Consider the following 13,531-nt stretch of genomic DNA (forward strand, 5'->3'; position numbering starts at 1 on the left):
CATATATTTCAGACTGCAACTACCATCATTTATGTAAAATTTCACTTTATGCAAAAAGGTCCATTTCTATTTTTTCCTTTATGTATACCACTTTATTTTCTGATTTCCTGAAACACCACAGTCGATTTAATTTTTTTAAGTGGTGTACATAACCAAGCTAATCTCTACAGTTGTGTTCCTCTTGTTCAGGAGTAAGAAGTATTACAGTAGTGTAGGACTCAATGGTTAGAATTAGGGTTGTGTTAATGGTATACTTGGAGATTCAAATTTGAAACTTGGCAGAATTTGGACCGATTCGGTGTCCTTTTCAATTCCAATGAAACTTTGACTGAATTTCTTCAGAACCTGCAAAAAAAAAAAAAAAAAAATTCAAACTCCAAGCCATCAGTCTAGTTAATGGTAATGTATAGGTTAATGTTCAGTGTTTTGTTACTTATGACATACTCTTGCTGACTATAGAAAAGTTAACATAAAGTTGACTTTGCACATGTTCTTTCTGCTTCTGTCTGTATAACAGTGTGGCATATTCCCTTTCTGCTAAATTCACTTCATCGAGCTCTTTTTCTGTTTGGGGCTGCATACAAGGAGCGTCTGTCTGTCTGCTAGTAAGAAGGGAAGGAAAGGAGTGGATAACTCCTGAGAAGAGAGGATTCAGAGATTGTGATTAGTGAGAGAGAGGAGTTGAGAGCTGCAGGATACATTGAAGGAGGAGGGACCATTGAAGGAGGCGGGACAGCACATTGCCCGTAGATGGCAAACTCTCCAACGCTATTATAGAACACATACAATGGTGTGGGCACACAATACATACTGCAATATTTATTATTTGAGCGTCTTGCCCTTATATCCTTTTTATTCCTATAAAGCAGTGGTTCCCAAACCAGTCCTCAAGTACCCCCTAACAGTCCAGGATTAAGGGCTTACCCAGTTGTATCTAAGCATTTTTAGAAAAGTAAAAAAAATACACTTTAGACACAACAGGGTAATCCCTAAATCCTGGACTGGTAGGGGGTACTTGATGACTGGGCTGGGAACCCCTGCTCTTCAATATGTATATTTCAAATGTATTTGTAGTTACAGATATACTTGGATACACCATTGTGTTAGTTCTGTATTAGACACAATGTTTTTTTTTTTTATATATGTATGCTAGAGAATTATTCTTTTTAGGGATTGTTCATTCAAATTTTGTTTAGCATGCTTCACTTTGCACTATTAAAGATTTCTTTCTCTTAGTTTTGACAAGTCACATTGGGTCGGGTGGTCATGAAGACGTGTCTCTGATGAATGCGCCTTTATGATGCACGTCTAATCATACCCTCCCTCGTGTACTGCACATATCATCCTATAGTATGGTTTGCCATGTTCCAGTACCTTCCAGTACTAGTGGGAGTTAGATTCCCAGGGAAAGCCATTTCATCTGTTGCCACAAATACCTTACCTCAATATAAGCAAACAAATGACCATGCACACATGAATCTCCAAGTAGAGACAGGAATTGACATCTGGACTCATATTCCTTTTGGAAAAAAAAACAGTTAACAATACACAGCAGTTTGGGAAAAACACATTTTAGCAAAAGGCAAGAAGGGGAGAAAAAGCAAACGCTTCAAGCATACTATCCTGTTGTTCAGTGTGCAGGCAGCTCTCCCAAGTGTGTAACATGCTGCACCCCCATCAGCCCGCCTTCCTGGCTGTAATGAGATCAGTGGGCAGTGCAGCATCAGAGAGGCTCCTGCAGCTGGAGGGGAAACTACCTCAAGCAACGGGAGATATACAGATCAGAAATAAAGTAAGTACAGATTTAAAGACAGGTACATGCTGATCAGTAATTAACAAGTCTCATACAATATTTATGTTTCTCTCTTGGAAGCTGGAGTGGATTTGGGAAAGGTGGGATGTGAACACGTAAGGCAGCTTTGTTTACACTTTGAGTATCATCGATAGTTGCTAAGAAGGATGACTATAGAATTTTGCAACTATTATGGAGGGAGTCTTGAAAGAAATAATATAGCACATGAAATGCTACCTTTTAACGTTTAATAATATTTTTTACTTTTTTAGTCAATTTCTACAACACGGGAAGAACAAGACTTGGATAGGATATGCGTAATAATACACCTATTTATTTCTCTATCTCTGGCCTTCGTCTTGACTTCATGTAACATGTTGTTTATCTAGAGGGGATTTGTTAAAATGAGTAAGACATTAATAATTAAGATAACCTGCTATTAGTGCACCATACTTTATTTATTTGGAAAAAAAGTTTTTTTTTTTTTTTTTTTTTTACTAGATTATATTGCATATTATTCATTATAGGCAAACACAATAATGGGTATATTCTGATCCACTGTTATGTGCTACAAGCTAGTGACGCTGATATCAAACTCAAAACATAGCATACTCCCCTTTTCAGTACCGGTTGGTTTGACTATATGAATGCCAAGTGGCAACCAGCAACGCCTAGATCTCAAAATGCAAACAGGATTATTTTAGCAGCTGTCAGATAAAGTTATAATTAGGACAGAGGGACAGAACTAAAATGAAACCCTGTTGAAAAAATAAATAAAAAAAACACAAAGAGTACAAGTTTTTATCTATCTACCAGGAAGATGAAGTGGCTGATATGCATAAATATACTACATCAGTTATTTGAATTGTCCTTTTTGAAGATGAACAATTAAAAAATAAAACAAAAACTCACCAGGAACACATATTACTTTGTGTTTTATTGCTGTGGTACGCAATAATATAACACTCATTGTACAAACTCACACACGGCGAAAGTTGTGATGTATTTGTGTAGCGTGTTCGTGTTTGTTAATGTACAGGTGTGAGAGTGAATATTAAGACAAGCCTTCATGTTTGCTTTACCGTCTTCATTGAAAACCTCCAGCAGCAAAGAAACAGTTAACATAACTTTTCAGAACAACCAATCAGAACAAAACAGCAGTATAAAACCATTTAGGCAGACCCTCCTACTTCCTCTTTCTTTGCTGCTGCCTCCAGGTGAGAATTTTCCAACTCAGAGAGTGTGTCTGCTCTGGGTTATTTTATTTCCATTTAAAGGATCACTATAGGGTCAGGAACACAAACATGTATTTCTGACCCTATAGTGTTAAAACCACCATCTAGACCCCCTGGGCCCCTCATGCCTCCATAAATATAGCCTGAAGCTGTAGATTTGCATGCTGTTTGCCTCAGAAAACAAGCTGTCTGCTGACATCATCAGAAGTGGTGGCCTGATCCAATCACAATGCTTCCCCATAGGATTGGCTGAGACTGACAAGGAGGCAGATCAGGGGCAGAGCCAGCATGATTCAAACACAGCCCTGGCCAATCAGCATCTCCTCATAGAGATGAATTGAATCAATTAATCTCTATGAGGAAAGTTCAGTGTCTGCATGCAGAGGGAGGAGATACTGAATGTTTGGATGCATTTTAGGCAGCCATGACCCAGGAAGGATCTCTAACAGCCATATGAAGAGTGGCAAGTGAAGTTATCACTAGGCTGTAATGTAAACACTGCATTTCTCTGAAAAGTCAGTGTTTACAGCAAAAAGCCTGAAGGTATTGATTCTACTCACCAGAACAAATTCAATAAGCTGCAGTTGTTCTATGGACTATAGTGTCCTTTTAATGCTTTTATTGTTGGTTCTTATTTGTATAGTCACTGTTATTCATATTGCTGTGTGCTGGGATATTGTGGGTGCAGGATCCTCCTGTAATGCTTTGGGGTCTGGGTCTGTTTGGGTTGCCTGTATTCCTGGGGCTTCCCCTGGGCACCTCCAGGGTACCGCCGCTCTCCTCCCCTGCCTCCCACACTCCCCAGCTATGTCCCGCGGCATTCAGCTGCTCATCCATGGCTCTCGAGCAGCCTCTGTACCGCTCCTCCGCAATACCCACGAGGTAGGCCGAACTTTTTCAGAGCCGTGCAGCCCGTTTGCGCTTCAGGCAGTCCAGTCCTCCCCACTCCACTACCCCTACTGCTGCTAGCTATGTTGCCAACCTCCCCTCTCCCTGTTCTCACCTTCCAGGTCAAGTGTACTTTAGGAATAAAATAGGTGTATATATAATTTCACATGTGTTTACATACTTTATGATCCAATTCATACTATATAAATTTCACGCCAAGAATTGAACTGTTGGACGTTTTTTTCCCTAGGTAAATGATAAGAGTAGGTAGTCTGTTATAACAGCCTCCTCATCATGTCTTGTTATGTTAAATGCATCAATGATACATACCACTTTTATGTCTTTATTATATCTTCTTTAAATGTAAGCATGTCTTGGTCCTTCAGGCTATGACACTCCTCAGTGGAGCTAGGCCTCTGGCATAGTCATATATGGGGTTACCCCCCTTTTATACTAACATGATATTGGTGCGCTGTATACACTATACTGGCCTAGTCATATCTGGGATGACCCCCCCTTTATACTTCCAGGCTACTGGTATACTATACTGCTGGGCCTCACTAATGTGCCTGTGGCACTTTCTGGGTTGGGTGACCCCCTCCCTCTGACTGTACGGTTGGGTCCTATGATAATGACCCTCAGGGTGACCCCCTCCTTTATATGGCCTGTTTTGCATGATATGATTGTGCTTGCTGGGTGACCCCCTATTGCACACTGGGTGACCCCCAGCCGGCCTTGCCCAGGTGCCACATTAACTGTACCTTACTTTGGTTTCGGTGTCATCAGTCATGGCTGCTGAAGCTGGCTTTCATGCACCAGAGGGCCTACAAGCCTGGCTACGTGCCGCACTGGCGGACGCGGTACCTGAAGCCCTTGCTGCCATGCACTGGGATGCCCCTCCTGCCCCTGCGGAACCCACACCCGGCAACTCTGGGGCTCTGGTACCCGACTCAGGTGTCTCCCTTCGCTCTGCAGACATGGGCTCCACGCCCAAGACCTTGCATGGATCATGACACGGTCACTGGCAAGGCCCACTAAAGTGGAAGTGAGCTGGAATATCGAATGTATTTCAATTGAAAAGCCCAAGTGGGTCCTTGAACGTCACTCGCGCTACGTGAAAGAGACTTTCCTGGGCTCCCCTCTGACTGGTGCGCTGAGAGCTCCTGTGGCTACAGCTGACACCCCAGGAGACATCTTGGACCCCTTGGGTCACCCCCTTTTCGATCCACGTCTCCTCATACATCCTTGTTCTGCAGAATGGGTTCCCCCAGACCACATGGGGGAATTTCTCGGTTATTGGCTTCACTGCCCTTTGGACGAGAAGGTCTGGGCAAAATTTTGGGCTGAATGCCACTTCTGACACTGCCGGATAAGGGGCCCTTACCCCTGATTTTGACCCGGTGTTTGCCACCTTCATGACAAGATTTGGGAAGGATCCTCACAAAGGCCTGGAACAGGGCATACGCTCTGCCCGAGATAATCTGCTCTTCAATGACTCCTTTATGAAGGAATTGAACCGACATGTTCAGCTACATCTAGCTTTTTCTTCAGTGGAAGGCCATCACTGGAGATCTGTGGGTTCTACAGACAGTGTCTAGATTCTGCATTGATTTTGTCAAACCTGTGATACGGGCCTCCGATCCACAGCCGCTACGTATGGACAAGGAAATTTCTGGTTTTGCCCCTCTCGGTTTCTTGGACAATGTTTTCCTAGTAAGGAAGAAACCAGGAGACTTCCGCCCTGTGATCAGGCTGCGTGCCCTCAACGCATATGTCGCCTACTGACATGTCAAGATGGAAGACATCCATCTCCTCAGGGACCTGCTTTGACTGATTCTCCCGACTGGATCTGAGGACGCTTATCTCACGATACCGATCCACCGCGACGACAGGTGTTTTCCTCCATTTTCCCTGGCAGGGACGCATCTGGCAGTTCACGTGCTTTCTGTCCGGGCTCAGCTCGGCACTTTGGTATTTCACCTAGTTGTTGAAGCCAGTCAGAGTGACTCTAATGGCCAGAGGGATCAGATGGAGTGTCTATTTGGACAATATTTTATTGATGGCGCAAGATCCGTCCATCCTGTGTCGGCAGACGTCGTTCACAATCCCCTTGCTCCAGGTCCTGGGGTTCGTCTTCAACGTGGAGAAATCGGACCTGACTCCCTCTAAATGACCTGTCCAGTTTCTGGTTTTTCGTGGTGGATTCGGTGCAGCTGGTGCTCCGCCTTCCCATGTCCAAAGTATCTGTTATCAGGAAGAATATCAGATGCCTGCTCCACAGGCCACATGGAGGGATCTGGCTCGGACGATAGGACTGAGGTCATCCTCCATTCTGGTCATATTTCTAGGACCTCTACACTATCAGGCTCTCCAATGCCTGAAGGGGCACTATCTCAGGTCATTGGCCTTATACGACCAATCGTGTGTCTTTTGGACTAGGCCCGTCTGGGACTCCATTGGTGGCTTCGACACATGGAGGCCTGGAACTGCAAGGCGATATTCAGATCCCAGCCGGACTTCCTCCTGGAATCAGATGACACTTGTCTGGGCTTGGGCGCTGCTTGTGATGGCGTGGCGACAGGAAGACTCTGGACTCCGGAGGAGAAGATACTTCACATCACCTGTCTGGAACGGTTTGTGGAGTCATTCGCCAATCAGGGTTTCACCAAAGGGATGAGTTATTGCTTGCTCTTTCTACACATGGACAAGGTCTCTGCTGGCTGCTACGTAAACCGGTTGGTAGGTTCTGTTCCAAACTCCTGTCAGATCTGACAAGGGATCTCTACCAGATCAGGCTGAACAAGGACTTATCGCTTGTGACGGAATACATTTCGGGCCGGGACCATCTGATGGCAGACTTTTTTTTGCTCGACACTGGAGAGACGCCAGCGTTTGGCAACTACATCCCCTGGTGTTTATGATGCTGGACTTCCGTCGAGGTCCCCTCCACCTGGATCTGTCTGCATCCAGGGTTCATCACTGTACAGATTTATTCTTCAGTTGGCTCCTGGATTCCCTCGGCGTAGCAGAGGACACATTCCTCCACGAATGGCCTCCTTCTCCATGATTCTCTGGACATTGCACCGGATCAAGCTTCTGCTTCTGAAGGTGTCACTTCTCCTGATCACGCCGCTTTGGATGAGTCAGCCGTGGTTCCCTTTACTACTGAAATTAACAAAGACCCACTACTTCTCCCTGTCTCTGAGTTTCTTCTGCCGGATCCAGCGGGAAATCCACATCCAGAGGTATTAGTGGGTTGTCTGTCACTGGTGGTCTTGACCATTTCCAGGGGGTTCATGGGATGTTTCAGGCCTATTGACAATGGCTAGTGAGTTACTCTGGGACTCCTGGGAGTCTGGCACCAGACGATCATATCTGCACACCTGGCGATCCTGGCATGGTTGGTGTCTGGAGAGACGTTTGGATCCCTTTACGGCCCCTATCATGGCCGTACTAAACTTCCTGGCCGAATTGTTTTCTCAGGGTAAGTTTTATATAGGACTATTAATGTTTTCTGATCGGCTATCTCGGCGGCTCATGTGCCTTCTCAAGGTTCTGGTGTTGGTAAGGACACCTCAGTCTGCAGACTGTTATGAGGTGTAAGGTACTTCTCGATATTCCTTATTTTGGGATGTTTTGCTTGTGTTGCGCTTCCTTGAGGAATGGCACGATAACGGGGACTTATCTCTAAGCCAGCTTTCTGCTAAGCTGGCTCTACTGTTATGTATTGTGTCTTTTCGATGCATTTTCTGATGTTTGTGCTTTTGATGTAGAATATTTCTCCTTTTCACCAGTGGGTGTCCTGGTTTCTATTTCACGCAGAATGAAATCTAATTTGTCTTCTGTGTCGTATCCCTACTTTCCGGATAGACCTCGTCTTCTGTGTGGCGTGTTGTCTAAGGTGGTATTTGTCCGTGACTTCGCCCTTTCGGCCTTCTGCCCACGGGCAGTTATTGATTTCTTATGTTCTACCGTTTAGAGCTGTTTCTGCACCTACGATCGTTCGTTGGATTCGATAGCTTCTTTCATCAGCTGGCGTGGCGAGTTCCTTTGGGGCTCATTTGGGATGGGATGCTGCAGCTCTAGAAGCCGGTGGGTCCCTTACGGATAATCTCGGCACCGCTGATTGGTCCAGGGAATCGACTTTCCGTACTTTTTACTTTATGTCTGAGAGTTAAAATTGCAAATATGAAGCCTAATGTCTTGCCTTAAAATTAGGGATTATGCTAGCCTCGGTGAGGGGATAATCAAAATTGTATTAAAGACAGGTGGCGAATATATCCCCCCACCACTCCCTTGTTTCTCTCCCTTGAATTGTTTTTTTTGTCATTGTGTTAATTGGGGGTATTGTATTCTTTTCAATATATGGTCTCAAGTTTGATTAATTAATACATTATGTGTTACGGTTTTGGTTGTCCATGTGCATTTTTTTTCTCATGTCGTAATTCGCTGATGTACTAATGTGTATGGTGTGACCTTCTGCTTTGGCAGTTTACTTTCACAATGTATCTTTTTCCTTGCAGTGTAATCTGGATTTATTCTGGTAATGGTGGTTTCTCATCTAAGTGTGCCTGTTACATTTGGATTCATTTGGTCTTTATGCTCTCCTGCTGGACCTCATCAAAGAAAAAGGAAGTGGGAGGGTTGCCCAAGTAGTTTTATACTGCTGTTGTTTTGTTCTGATTGGTTGTTAACTGTTTCTTTGCTGCTGGAGGTTTTCAGTAAAGAAGCTAAAGCAAATATGAAGCCTCCTGTCTTTAATAAAATTTAGATTATTGTGCATAGTCCGGTTCTAGATTGGAAGGGTCCACGTAAATTTGTTGTTAAATTACATCCTTTATAAAATTGTAAAGTGCTGCAGAAAAGTTGGGGCTATATAAATGTCACTAACAATGAAATGTGGTGTCAGTATGTGTATAGTTTTGTGGAATGTTTGTTTGTGCGTTTAATGTAAGGGTGTTTTAATCTGTACCTTCTTACTTCTCTTACTGTCTTTATCACCCTCTGTTATGCTTTCCCTGACCAGAGCCCCCATGTCATTTCTCATCCCAAAGATTGTTAACTCCTTTCTGCTCTCTAGCGTCATAACTAAACTAAAAATATTTACACATTAAAACAGTCTTCATAAGTAATGTCCTAATCAAAACCACATTTTCTTTCTATCAGCAGATTTCTTGCAAACACCAAAGACCAACCGTTTATTAAGATTTTTAAAAAGACACTCTGCAACCACATTATCTAATTCAGTGGTAGTCAACCTTTTTTTACCTACCGCCCACTAATGCAACTTTTTGGTTGAAAAAATTTCCTTACCGCCCACCAGTTTTCGCGCAAATGCGGAATATTTTTTAGAAAGGAGGGTGTTTTACAAAAAATAAATGTACGTACATTTATCTTTTTATTTTTACTTAATGCAGGTTTATAAGGTTTTTAACTTTATAAAGTTTAATGAGAAAACAATAAAGTAAATTGAAATTACCTTTACTAGTGATTAATGAGATCCTTGAGGTTGATGCTGCGAGACTAAATATTTGATATCTGGTTCGATTTTCGTAAGGAACAAACGAAGGTCTCTTTCAGTGATATTCAGACGACTTCTCTGTTTGCGCATAATATGATTTCTCATATTATCTCTATGATTTTTCTTGTGCGTCAGCTCATCTCCTCTCCCTCCTCAATTCCCCATCCCACCTTTTTTTCCCCTTTTTTCTATTTTTTAACCTTCCTTGTAGCAATGCCCAGTAGGAAGGCTGAGCTAGGTAGCCCACTTACTATATAGTCCACTATAACAGACAGACACACGTACAAGACACACGTACAAGACACACATACAGACACACATACAGACACACACACACGACACACATACAGACACACACACGACACACATACATACACACACACGTACAAGACACACATACAGACACACATACAGACACACACACGACACACATAGACACACATAGACACACACACGACACACAAACATACACACACACGACACATACATACACACACACGACACATACATACACACACGACACATACACACACACACGACACATACACACACACATGACACATACATACACACACACGACACATACATACACACACAACACATACACACACACACAACACACATACAGACACATAGATACACAAATACAGACACATAGATACACACACACGACACATACATACACACACACACGACACATACATACACACACACACGACTCATACACACACACACACGACACATACATACACGACACATACAGACACACATGACACATACAACACATACAGACACACACGACACATACAGACACACACGACACACACACACACGACACACATACATACACACACACATACATACACACACGACACATACATACACACACGACACATACAGACACACATGACACATACAGACACACACAACACATACAGACACACACGACACACATACATACACTCACACACGACACATACATACACACACACACAACACACATACAGACACAAATACAGACACAGATACACACACACACACACACAGACACACATACATACACACATACATACACACACACACATACACATACACAAGACACACACGACACATACAGGAACACAGACAGACACACATACACACAAGACACATACACACAGACACACACAAGACACACATACCAACAGACAGTCACACATACATACACACACACAAGACACACATATATACAGACACACACACACACACACACACAAGACACACATATATACAGACACACACACACACACACACAAGACATACATACAAAGACACACACACACACAAGACATACATACAAAGACACACACATTATATTTAAGTCACCCTCCTGTTTCCTACCTTTTAGATTCAGGAGGGTGACTTTCCCTGGGGTCCAGTGGTGGCTCAGGTGGATGGGAGTCAGAGTTCCCACTCTGACTCCCTGGTCTTCCTCCCGCGCGGCTCTCAGGGTTAGCTGGGAGGAGTGACCGGGGAATCACTTCCTCCCAGCTCTGCGATGTCATCACAGGGGGCCCGGTCGCGCTGTTAAAGCGCCCAGCGCTGACCGGGCCCCCTCACAATCCACATCCATCGGGTGGCCCTGACAGCATGGGCCACCCGATGGACCCCTCCATATGCAGCCCCGGCGGTTTGCCGCGCGGGCCGGAGCCGCAATTTGTCACGGCGGTACCCAGTCGCAGGGGTACCGCCGGCTCGCACCCACCCGCCCGTCCGCCCGGTCGTCAGGTCGTCAAAACCTGGAAATCCCTACCGCCCACCTGAAATCCTAAAACGCCCACTAGTGGGCGGTAGGGACCAGGTTGACGACCCATGATCTAATTGAACTGGTTTAACCCCTTAAGGACCAAACTTCTGTGATAAAGGGGAATCGTGACATGTCACACATGTCATGTGTCCTTAAGGGGTTACGTGCCTGGAGCCCCCTAATGGCAGTGCTTTGTTTGGAGTAAACATTTATATTTTGTCCTTATTTCATGGTTTAATGCTAAAGGATGCCCTGCAGCAATGAGTGGAGGTGATTGGTTTTAAGTGTCAGCTGTTAGCCTACCACAGCCACCGGTTACTGATATTAAATGATATGGCTAAGGAAGATTGCCTTAGTGATTTTTTCCAGTGTGGGTCAGGCTCAGAATGAAATAATTGAGAGCAGTTTATCACTCAATAGAGGTAAAGTGCAAGGAAACTATAATTAGATGAAATGGTTATAGTGCCAAGAATGCCCCTTTAATTTCACCTATTCTGTATTTTAAAATAGAGTCTTGGCTTTATTGGATATTTTTTTCTGAACCAATCAGAAAGATTGCAAGGCAAGAAATATATTCTGTAATATATGATAACCGTAGATACTTTAGAGAGAGTTCAGAGAAGGGCTACTAAACTGGTTCATAGATTGCAGGATAAAACTTACAAGGAAAGGTTAAATGATCTTAACATGTATAGCTTGGAGGAAAGACGAGACAGGGGTGATATGATAGAAACATTTAACTACATAAAAGGAATCAACACAGTAAAGGAGGAGACTATATTTAAAAGAAGGAAAAACTACCACAACAAGAGGCCATAATCTTAAATTAGAGGGGGCAAAGGTTTAAAAATAATATCAGGAAATATTACTTTACTGGGAGGGTAGTGGATGCATGGAATAGCCTTCCAGCTGAAGTGGTAGAGCTTAACACAGTGAAGGAGTTTAAGCATGCATGGGATAGGCATAAGGCTATCCTTGCTATAAGATAGGGCTGGGGAGTATTCAGAAAATTGACAGTAGATGGGCCGAATGGTTCTTATCTGCCGTCACATTCTATGTTTTTATGTTTCTATAGATTAAGAAAATATGACTTTCCAAAAAGCAATGTTTTGTCCTAATTTCATGTGCTAACCAGCAGTGGTGTAGCTAAAGCCGAGTTTGCCGACCCTCTTAATACACAACAGTGCGCTGTGGACTGACCAATCAGAAACCCAGTCACAGTCAAAGTATTAGGCTGGTCATGTGTCAGATGCAAGCACTGACTGACATTACATCACTGTTATCACAAATTAGTGGACGTTGCAATGAATAGGAAAAGGATTTTACGGCCTAGTCACAAAAAGACCTTAAAGGGGAAAGGAATGTACAAAACTAAAAAGTTGGCCTAATATATATATATATATATATATATATATATATTTGTGGTCGGTTAATATCGTATAGTGAAGTACCTTGTGATTGGAATTAAGTCGGTGTGGTGTGCCGGAACCGACGTAGAGGGTAGGCCTGAAAAAGAGGGCCCCCCTGAATGAATTGTATAAGAGGGAGAGGTGGGTGGGGTGAACAGCGTGCGTACGGCAGGTAGGAAGGGGGGAAGTAGCGTTTATATGGAACGCTTAACTCCTCCCACAAATACAGGCCTTACGGCCTTAAAACTTGTGGTCGGTTAATATCGTATAGTGAAGTACCTTGTGATTGGAATTAAGTCGGTGTGGTGTGCCGGAACCGACGTAGAGGGTAGGCCTGAAAAAGAGGGCAAAAGGAAATGCCAGAAAAACACACTTATAGCACTATATAAAATCCATGTCTTGCTACTCCTGCGTTGGGAATGTTCCTGTATAATATATAGCCGATTCCTAGTGCCTCTAATGTTTGTTCCGGCGTACTGCTACTGGATGTCGTTCTTATAGAATGGATGTGAAAATAGCAGCCAGTGGTCCTACTTACTCTAATGACGGAATGTGAATGTAGAATCGTATTTAGAAGTAGATAGGGAGTGATTAGTAGGTCAAGTGTCTCGATTGTCTGGTTCGAATGTTGACGTGACGCGGTGTAGTGTTTGTACCTTCTTAAATTTTCCTTGGGGAGACATGACTTACCTGTCTGATTAGTTGTGATCGTGGAGTTGTAGGGTTCCCGAACCCTTGTATGGTTGCAGGCACATAGATTTAAGACCTGGTTGTGTGGCGCGAATGCTGTTTTTTGGGAGTCTGATACTGCCCGGTATTCCCATCTGTGTACGTACGTTACTGTGAAGCGATAAACCAATTATCTTTGATATCTTGTGTAAAAAATGGGGTATGGTTTGA

At 43.6% G+C, this 13,531-nt stretch overlaps 1 protein-coding gene across 2 annotated transcripts in view; it reads left to right on the plus strand.

The window, feature by feature from the left end:
* The first annotated feature begins 1,635 nt into the window (after positions 1 to 1,635).
* Positions 1,636 to 13,531, plus strand: part of LOC134611411 (stimulated by retinoic acid gene 6 protein-like) — a 236,127-nt gene continuing 224,231 nt past the window's right edge. For both annotated transcript variants that reach the window (XM_063455276.1, XM_063455277.1), the window contains exon 1: positions 1,636 to 1,792. The gene's annotated coding sequence lies outside the window, so the exon portion shown is untranslated. The remainder of the gene's footprint in view (positions 1,793 to 13,531) is intronic.

This window comes from Pelobates fuscus, chromosome 5 (genome assembly GCF_036172605.1).
Source record: "Pelobates fuscus isolate aPelFus1 chromosome 5, aPelFus1.pri, whole genome shotgun sequence".
In the NCBI taxonomy this organism is placed as follows: Eukaryota; Metazoa; Chordata; class Amphibia; order Anura; family Pelobatidae; genus Pelobates; species Pelobates fuscus.